The following is an 8667-nucleotide window of genomic DNA, read 5'->3' on the forward strand; positions in this document are numbered from 1 at the left end:
TGAGTAACAACCCCTGGGACATTCTTTCGAAAAAAGAACTGAGTCCTGTGCTGTGCTTCATGGATGGATTTATTACTCCATACCGTGGGGTCAAAATCAAAGCCTGTTTGCCAGATGGGGTTTGCCTGAGGTTTTTAAATTTTATTTTTTGAGCCCTGACTTCTTCAGAGCTCAGCAAAAAGTTTGTTCCACCACCATGAGTCATACCAGAATGTGCCCTCTGAACGTGCATTTACACAGTGCAGCCTTCCTGAAGCTGCAGGCTGGTGCCTCCAAAGAATTGCCTGGAAAATGAACTTCTCTGTAAACACACCAGGTCACGCAGGGCAGATAAAAGTGCCTGGATTAGCTCTGGGTATGTGGCACATGCAATCCCAGCTGCTGCTGTACTTCTACTGGCAGCACAGCCACGGATGTTCTGTGCTGTGGGGCTCCTTCCTTCCTTCCTTCCTTGCCCAGATGAGGAGGAGGAATCACAGTAGGCATTAGAGGAGCATCTGCAGCCAAATCCTTTTGCCATTTCTCTCGGTGTGCAGCAGGAGCATTCTGATCTTCAGGAAGGGGAGTTCATGCTCCAATCTGCACTCCCAGCAAAGCCAGCCCCTTTAAAGAGTGACAGGACAAAGGGCAGTGGCTTCAAACTAGGAAAGAGTAGGTTTAGATTGGCTATTAGGAAGAAATTCTTTATGTGAGGGTGGTGAGGCCCTGGCACAGGGTGCCCAGAGAAGCTGTGGCTGCCCCATCCCTGGAAGTGTCCAAGGCCAGGCTGGACAGGACTTGGAAAAACATGGGATAGGGGAAGGTGTCCCTGCCCATGGCAGGGGGTGGAACAAGTTCATCTTTAAGGTGGTGTCCAACCCAAACCATTCTGGGACTCTGTTTTAGGCTCGGGAAGGGCACTGGAGTTCCTCCTGCTGCAGGGGGTCCATCCAAGGTGCAGTCCCCAGGGCAGCAGAGGCCGGGGCTGGCACTGCTGAGCCAGTGGGACACAGGACACTCACACCTCTTACCTGGGCCTGTGTGTCAAGAATAAAACTGAGGGCTGGGCTGGCCTTGACCAGGAGCAAAGCGCCAGGCACTGCTGCCAAGTACCAGAATAAGGCACTGCTCACCTGGACACCAGTTAAATGTCTCCGTGCTGCTGGTGTGTCTCTCAGGGTGCAATACAACCTTTAACAAGGTAGGTCTGGCAGTTCCATTTGCACACAGATTTGCATACCAGGCTCATTAGACAAAATTCCAATTAGAGATTCATGGAAGCAAGAGGCCTAACAGGAGTATTTCTGCCACGTGACGGCTGCAGGGTTTAAATCAGGCATGATTATACCTCCTTCTGCCCAAATACAGCTTCATCAGCTGGCATCAGCTCCAGCCATGCCCCACACCACCCAAAGCTGAAACTTTTTATCTTCTCCAGTATCTCATTTTTTCAGAATTATAGTATTAGCTACTCTACTCCATTAAGAACCTCTTTTTAGCCCATCTAAATGTATTCTCATGTAGGGAAAGGCAGCATAACAACAAGGACATGTATAAGAGCCTGACATTTCCTCCTGGTACATACTGTTCAAAAAGTCTCAGAAGAACATTAATGATGTCTGTCTTTACACAGGTGAAGGGGAATAATCATTTGAAAGGACTCCCCATCTTTGAGGGCTGTTTCATTATCCCTTCACAAAACACACTGAAATCCTTCACGACACCCACATCACTCTCCCCACTCCCAGCTGCACAACCACTGTTCTAAAGAATTGCCAAGGGAGGATCAAAGAAGAAAATTACACAAAATGTTTAGATTATTTTTTTATCCTCAACGAGTTAGCGGGGTGGGGAGGATAATAGCCACTTTTCTCAGTGATTATATGGTGCTGGCAGTAAATTTTGCAACTATCAAAAGCCACTGATCACTTCAAACACCTCTGCCAGGAATATGAATCCATAAAAAATGTGCATCAGCCATCAAGCCCTGAGTGGTCCCACAGGCACAGCCACCAGAAAGACAAACAGGCCCCTAAAACCACAACAGCTGAAATGGACCCAATGCCTGCCCTCTCAGCACTGAGTCTGCCATGAAGCTTTTCCAGTATTTTCTTCCTCCATATCAAGCTGAGATTTACCAGTTGGCAATTTTACAGTGATCACAGATGCTAGTGAGGGTCTCTGATGTGAATCATCCAAAATGGGTTTGGCTCAAGTTGCAACTTTGACCTCAAATCTTAGCCTAATGTCTCAAATCTAACCACTGCTTCTTCAGCCTAGCTCTAAAACACTTCCACAGTGCTTACCCACATGGGTACCTGAAACTGTCTCATTGCACTGGGAGCTTCTCCGTTTAAAATTCATCCATCTTTCTCCAGGACAGCCATGTTCCACCAGGAGACAGATATCTGTCAGGATAAGGTGGGAATGGGTGTCTCCTTTTCCTAGGAGAAGTTAGAGTACATGTCATTGATTTTCTTTCCACTTCTAATCCTGCATGTTACTTTCTCTGGAAGAAGGCTTCATACTGTGGTAGTCCCAAATTACTGGGCAGTCTGCAGGTGTTTAGTGAAGAACAGTTTCTGCCTCAAGGAGCTGACCACATAGCCCGAAATGGGACATAAATGAATTCCAGTGATGCACTGCATGACCTAGGATGAGTCAGTAGATGATGGTAGCACTGGTGCTGAACGTTCTGCAGGGAGAGCAAACGCCTCCTCCCACCCTCCTCACTGCTCATGCAGGTCCTGCTCGTGAACCCCTGTGTGAACACAGCGCTGGTGCCACCTCTGGTCACCAAGATGGTCTGAGAGACAAGTCAGGACAGTCACAGGCATGCAGAACCCAATCAGTAAAACACTAATTATGCTCCTCCAGAAAGAAGTTGCCAGTGCAAAGCCATTTGCACTATTTTTTAGCTGAAGTTTCTTGCTTGGCTCGTGATGGCCCCAGCTCGTTTCTCCTGCTGTAGTTCAGGAATGATTTGCTGATTGCACAACTCCTACCCATGGCAGGGTGTGCAGGAACTGATGCAGCTCCTTTACAGACAGACAGAATCCTGCTTGGAAACTCTGCAGAGGGGATCTGCTCACTTCCCAGAGGAGCTTGGCTGAAACCTCGGATCCAGACAGACTTTCCCTTCCTGCCCTAGATCTCTGCGTTCCCCTGCGTGTTCAGCTCCCCTGGTGGATTTAAACCAGGATAATTTAGATGTGATTCCCTCATGAACTAGTCATTTTATTGGAAGTGGATGAGTTGAGTTGGGAACACCGTGCTCAGCCCAGCTGAGTGCAAAGAGCCCATTGAACTCACAGGCACAAAGCAAAGAGCACTGGGGCAAGACCCGGCTGCCTCTGCCTGCCCAGGAAAGGCTTTTCCTTTACGTGGGGATGTACTTGACTCACCACATGTGACTCCTCTGGAAATCAATGCCTAATGCTGCCTGGGGAGCAGGGCAGAATGTCATCACAGGTGGTCACACTCACTTTATCACCTCCTGGGTAAGGGCTGGTTAAAGTAGTGCCCGCCACAGGGGTGGTGCAGCCGTGTCTTTTCCAAGAGGAGCTGGCTGTCCTTCCATCAAGGCTAAAAATGGATGGTCAGGGCTCACCAGGGCTAAACCCCTTTTGTTTGGAGGCTTTGAAGGACCTGGCTCAGCCAGAGCAGACGGGGCTGGGTCTTGTGTGATGTGTTGCAGGTGGACAGGAGTTTTCTCTGTCTGACACGGAGCCCACCCAGAGTGAGGTGGGTGTGGGCAGCAGCAGTGCAGGTTCTGACAGCTGAGTGCTGCAAACGGGGGGTTCCAGGGCAGCAGCAGCTCTGCCAGCAAAGCCCCAGGCTGGCTTCTCTGGCATCTGCTTCTGCAAATGTTCTCCATGGCTTAGAGCTGGCTAGGGTGGGATCATCTCTCAGCCTCTGTGACGCTACCTGCCCCCCTGCCTCCTGCCCAGGGCAGGAAAACACAGAATCACAGAACAGTTTGAGTCAGAAGGGATCTTAAAACTCATTTTAAAAACCCCACCATGGGCAGGGACACCTTCCACTAGACCAGGTTGCTCCAAATTCCATCCAGCCTGGATTTGGACACTTCCAGGGATGGGGCAGCCACAGCTTCTCTGGGCAACCTGTGCCAGGGCCTCCCCACCCTCACAGTGCCTCACAGTAAAGAATTTCTTCCTAAAACCTAAACTAACCCCTCCCTCTTTCACTTTAAACCCATTATCCCTTGCCCTATCAGTACATGCCCTTTTAAAAAGTCCTGTAAAAATATGGCAAAAGTGAGCTGGAGACACAGCCACACTTCTTTCTCAGGCACAGGCAGCTCCCCCAGCCTGCCAGCTCTCCTGTCTCCGTGTGTTTGCCTTTGCCAGGCTCACTCCCACAGACCTGCTGTTACCAAGGGAAGCTGATCAGCAGGGGCAGTGGGTAGGGAGCTCGCTCACTGCCACCCTGTTCCCCAGGGCAGCAGAAAGGACTGAATGTCCGAGTGGTGAAATGCCTTCACATCCCTAATATCTCCCACTGAGGGATTAAGGATCAAGGCAGCCATTCCTGCCGTGATCATTGCTCACCAGGTAGTGCCATTTCCTGACCCTTTCTTCAGCTCTTGCAATTTTGATGTGATCTATATTACAAAAAGAATCCCAGATGGTTTGGGTTGGAAGGGACCTTAAAGACCATCCAGGTCCAACCCCCTGCCATGGGCAGGGACACCTTCCACTATCCCAGGTTGCTCCAAGCCCTGTCCAGCCTGGCCTTGGACACTTCCAGGGATGAGACATCCACAGCTTCTCTGGGCAATCTGTTCCAGTGCCTCAGCACCCTCACAGGGAAGAATTCCTTCCCTGTATTTCCCCATGCACACAGGGTACGTGGACCTGCCTCTGCCTGTGGAAAGAAGAGGTGGCATCTCTCACAGTGATGAAGGATGAGTGTGGGAATGAGGAGGCAGCTGTAGCTCCTGGGGAGCCCTGTCAGGAGAGCAGCTTCTCTGTTTCTCATCACTGAACCATTTGGTGCAGTCATGGCAGTGACACCTGCAGAGAGAGCCTAGCACTTGTCACTCCTGTCAGTGTGACACGAGGTGTCAGAAGCCAGGCTGAGGCAGGAGCACCAGGCATGGTGTCAGAGCACAGGTGGGGTGCAGTGAGGGGAATCGGGCAGAGAAGACACATCAGAGCAGAGGGAGAGCTGGCTGTAGGGCTCTGATGGCTCCCACATCCCTCAGCAGGCACTGGAGCCCCCTTCCCACACCCAGCCAGTGAAGAGAGTGGCTCTTGCTGTGCTGTGTGTTCCCAAAATGGGATGCAGCAAGAACCCCAGCCACAGACTGCATCCCTCAGCCTCCGTGGGAGAAACCAGGTGCCAGGGCAGGGTGGCACAGGGCAGGCAAGCAACCAGGCAGGGCACTGCCTCTGTGGTGCCAGTAAAGCCACAGGGCAAGAAGTGACCTGGGAACCTCCTAAGAACCACAGCAGCTGTCATTAATTCATCCACAGATTTCCCCTTTGCTACCTTGATAACGCTGCTGGGTTTCCCAGCAAGCACAACAAAAAGCTGACAGGGTGAAAAGAACCTCTTGCTTTTTGATTTTGTCAACTCATTCCCAGTGCCTTCCTGAATATACCCACTGCTTATTTACAGGAAATGAACGTGCAGCAGCAGCTTTTCCATGCTGGTGCCTGACACGTCCAAGTGGAGCTGCTGCACCTGACCCAGTGCTGTGAGTGCTCAGGGCTCTCTGCAGCTGCAAAGGTGGAACAGGAAGATGTTCCTCTTTTTATTTTTTCTTTTTGTTGTAGATTCTAGCTATGCTGGGTTACAAAACTGAAAAAAAACAAGGAGCGGCTGAAAATTCCTCCTGGCTGCACCATGGAGAGGAGAGAAGGGACAGAACCTGACTTGATGTGACTGCTTTTGACAAAAATCTTGAAATCTTATTTACCTGGCTTTAGATGGGGGGTTTTGTTTGGTCACTTTGGGTTTTTGGAGAGCTTCTTTGGCTTTTAATGAAGGCAGTGTCAAGAGAGGGAAAAGGCTTGAAATTCAATTTTATGATGTAATGACCAAAGTCCCTGTGCCTCTGTATTGAAACGAGCAGGTAAAAGCTGCTCTTCTCCCTAAAGAAACTCCCATAAGAGATTTCAGGGAAGCTGAGAAGTACCAGCTGATTTATATTGCTCCTCCTAGAAGTTGCCTGACACAGAACAGTTCTGCCTTGTTTACAAAAGAGAATTTCCCAGTAAAGTATTCCGGAAACACAGCACATGTAAATCTTAGAGACAGTGACTAATTACTACAATTTCCTTGAAGATAAGAAGCTTTCACTTTCAAATTGCTGGTTTATTTGCTGAATACTGTTGGCTTTAGATGCAGTGATGATTTATTACTTCAGGTAAAACTAAATGAACGTAGATAATAATATGAAGTCTTCCACAGGGCAGGAAACAGGAAAAAAATCAGAGTAATGTTGCTTTTAATTTGTTATAGATGGTGTGTCACATTCTGCCTTTCTTGAGCTTTGAAATACTAAAATTTGAAATACTAGAAAGCAAAGGAAGCACTGCTATGTAAAATACTGCAGTGATAAAGGGGAAAAGTCAATGGAGAAATCCAAGACATCCAGCACTGCAAAAAACTAACCAGAATTTATACGGGATGCTGCCATCTTGACAACATGCTGATGAGAAAATACACTAACACAGCTCTTATTTAAAAGCACAAAACGCTGGTGGGTTGCAGCACAGCTGTAAAGGCAGTGAATCAAGCGGCAAGCCTGAAAACCTGCACAGATGGAACGCCAAAAATGGATGCTTAATTGTGTTTTCGTGTTGAATACTCTTGTTTCATAACTGCCTCCCTCCAACAGTCACTTCAGAAAGGATTAGCAGCAACAGCTACTTGTTTATACTGTATTTTCTTTAACACAAGGCATGGAAAACTCAAAAGTGCCAACCTGTGCTGCTCCCCGGACTTTTCACAGGATTGAGGTTGTCTCTTTCTCACACGGAGGTTGAGGAGGTGAGGGGCACATGCACTGTGGTTCTCTTCCCACTGCAAGTGAAGCTTCAGCCAAAGGGTTATATAACACCAAGACACAACACAGGGAAAGGATCTGCTTACTTTGTGTTAGAAGGAAGCTTGGGTCCGTGAATAGTTGGGGGTTTTTTTGTTTGGTGTGGGGTTTCTTACATAGATATATTTTTATACATATATATATATATTATTCATATTTATTTTTTATATGTGTGTGTGTATATATACACACACATATACATGACTACGTCTGACAGTCCAAAATCAGAATTTCCATGCCAGATAAGACTATTAATTTCTTATTATCCCTATGGGCAACATGCAGAAATAGTATATCCTGCCTGTAGGTGTAAATCTGATAAATCTCAGACAGGTGAATAACTGTTCAAAGCTTTTCCCTGGAGAACTGGGCCTTGCTGTTGACAGAAGCAGGGGAGGCTCCATGACTGTGTTCAAGTCCTCTTTGCTTCTACCTGTATTTGCTTCATGCTGATTCTCTGGAGTTAATACCTCCACCCAGCTATAAAGAGCTGTTTGAATTCAAAGTTGAATTAAGCAACCAACAGCACCAAACTCCCATTTCCAATGGGCACTGACTGCAATAGACTTTCCAGAAGCTGTTCAAAGTCAAGGCTGTAAGTGCTGGTTAGGAAATGAGGGGCAGCCACCCCGCTGGGTGTTCAGGTCATGCCCATGGGCACATCTGCCTGTGCAAGCACATCAATTATCTCTATTAATAGAAAAGGAGAGGGGGAAAAAAGAACTTTGAAAGAAGTATTGGTGTGCTGTAGTGGATGATAAACTGTGCAAATACATTAAAAATCAACATTCAATTCTCTTTTCTTTCCAGCCTCTGCATCCACAATTATTGACAAATCCCATTGTGCTTTCCCTTACCACACTCCAAATCCCATTGTGCTTTCCCTCACCACACTCCGAGTCCTTCTGGTCTCCTTTCATACCAGGGCACCAGGGCTGACAGCAACAGGGACAACCAGAAAGAGTTAAACCCACAGGGTGTTTCCTCCTCAGATCAAAGCAAAATAGCTCATCAAAGAAAGCTGAAGCAGATTTTGGAGTGTGCTGAAATTGGCAGCAACTTTTTACTAGCCTGGAGATAAAGCAACTACATTGTATTAGGGTCTTTCTTTTTAAAGAATAGAACATTTTTGTTTACAGACATTTTTGTTTATAGAACAAGATTGCTTCCAAAGTTTTGTTAAAAATGAAAGGCCTGTTCCAAAGCATAGTTCTGGGCTGCATTTGATTAGGGTTCCTTCCTGCTGTGACAGATAAAAGGTCACTCTGTTCAACTGTGTGCTGCTGAAGGGGCTTCTGGTGAAATCCCAGCAACAGGGATAGGAAGGATATGCTTTGGTTTGAAATGCTGAGGAAAAGAAACACATTTTCCCCTACCTGCATTTTTAAAAGCTCCTTGGAGTGTCAGTGCTCAGCAGAGGAGTTGCACAATCACCACAAAAAGCTCCAGTGCAGCATGGGGTGAACTCATGTGGCCTACAAATATTCTTGGAATGGTTTGAGGGTTTCCAGTCCTGCTGTAAAACTACACCCTTGCTGACCCACCCCCTTTTGCCAGGCACACACACAGGCCTTGGTTCAAGTTCAGAAAATAAACACAAGCAAGTGACATCA

Source organism: Aphelocoma coerulescens, chromosome 1, assembly GCF_041296385.1.
Source record: "Aphelocoma coerulescens isolate FSJ_1873_10779 chromosome 1, UR_Acoe_1.0, whole genome shotgun sequence".
Lineage (NCBI taxonomy): Eukaryota > Metazoa > Chordata > Aves > Passeriformes > Corvidae > Aphelocoma > Aphelocoma coerulescens.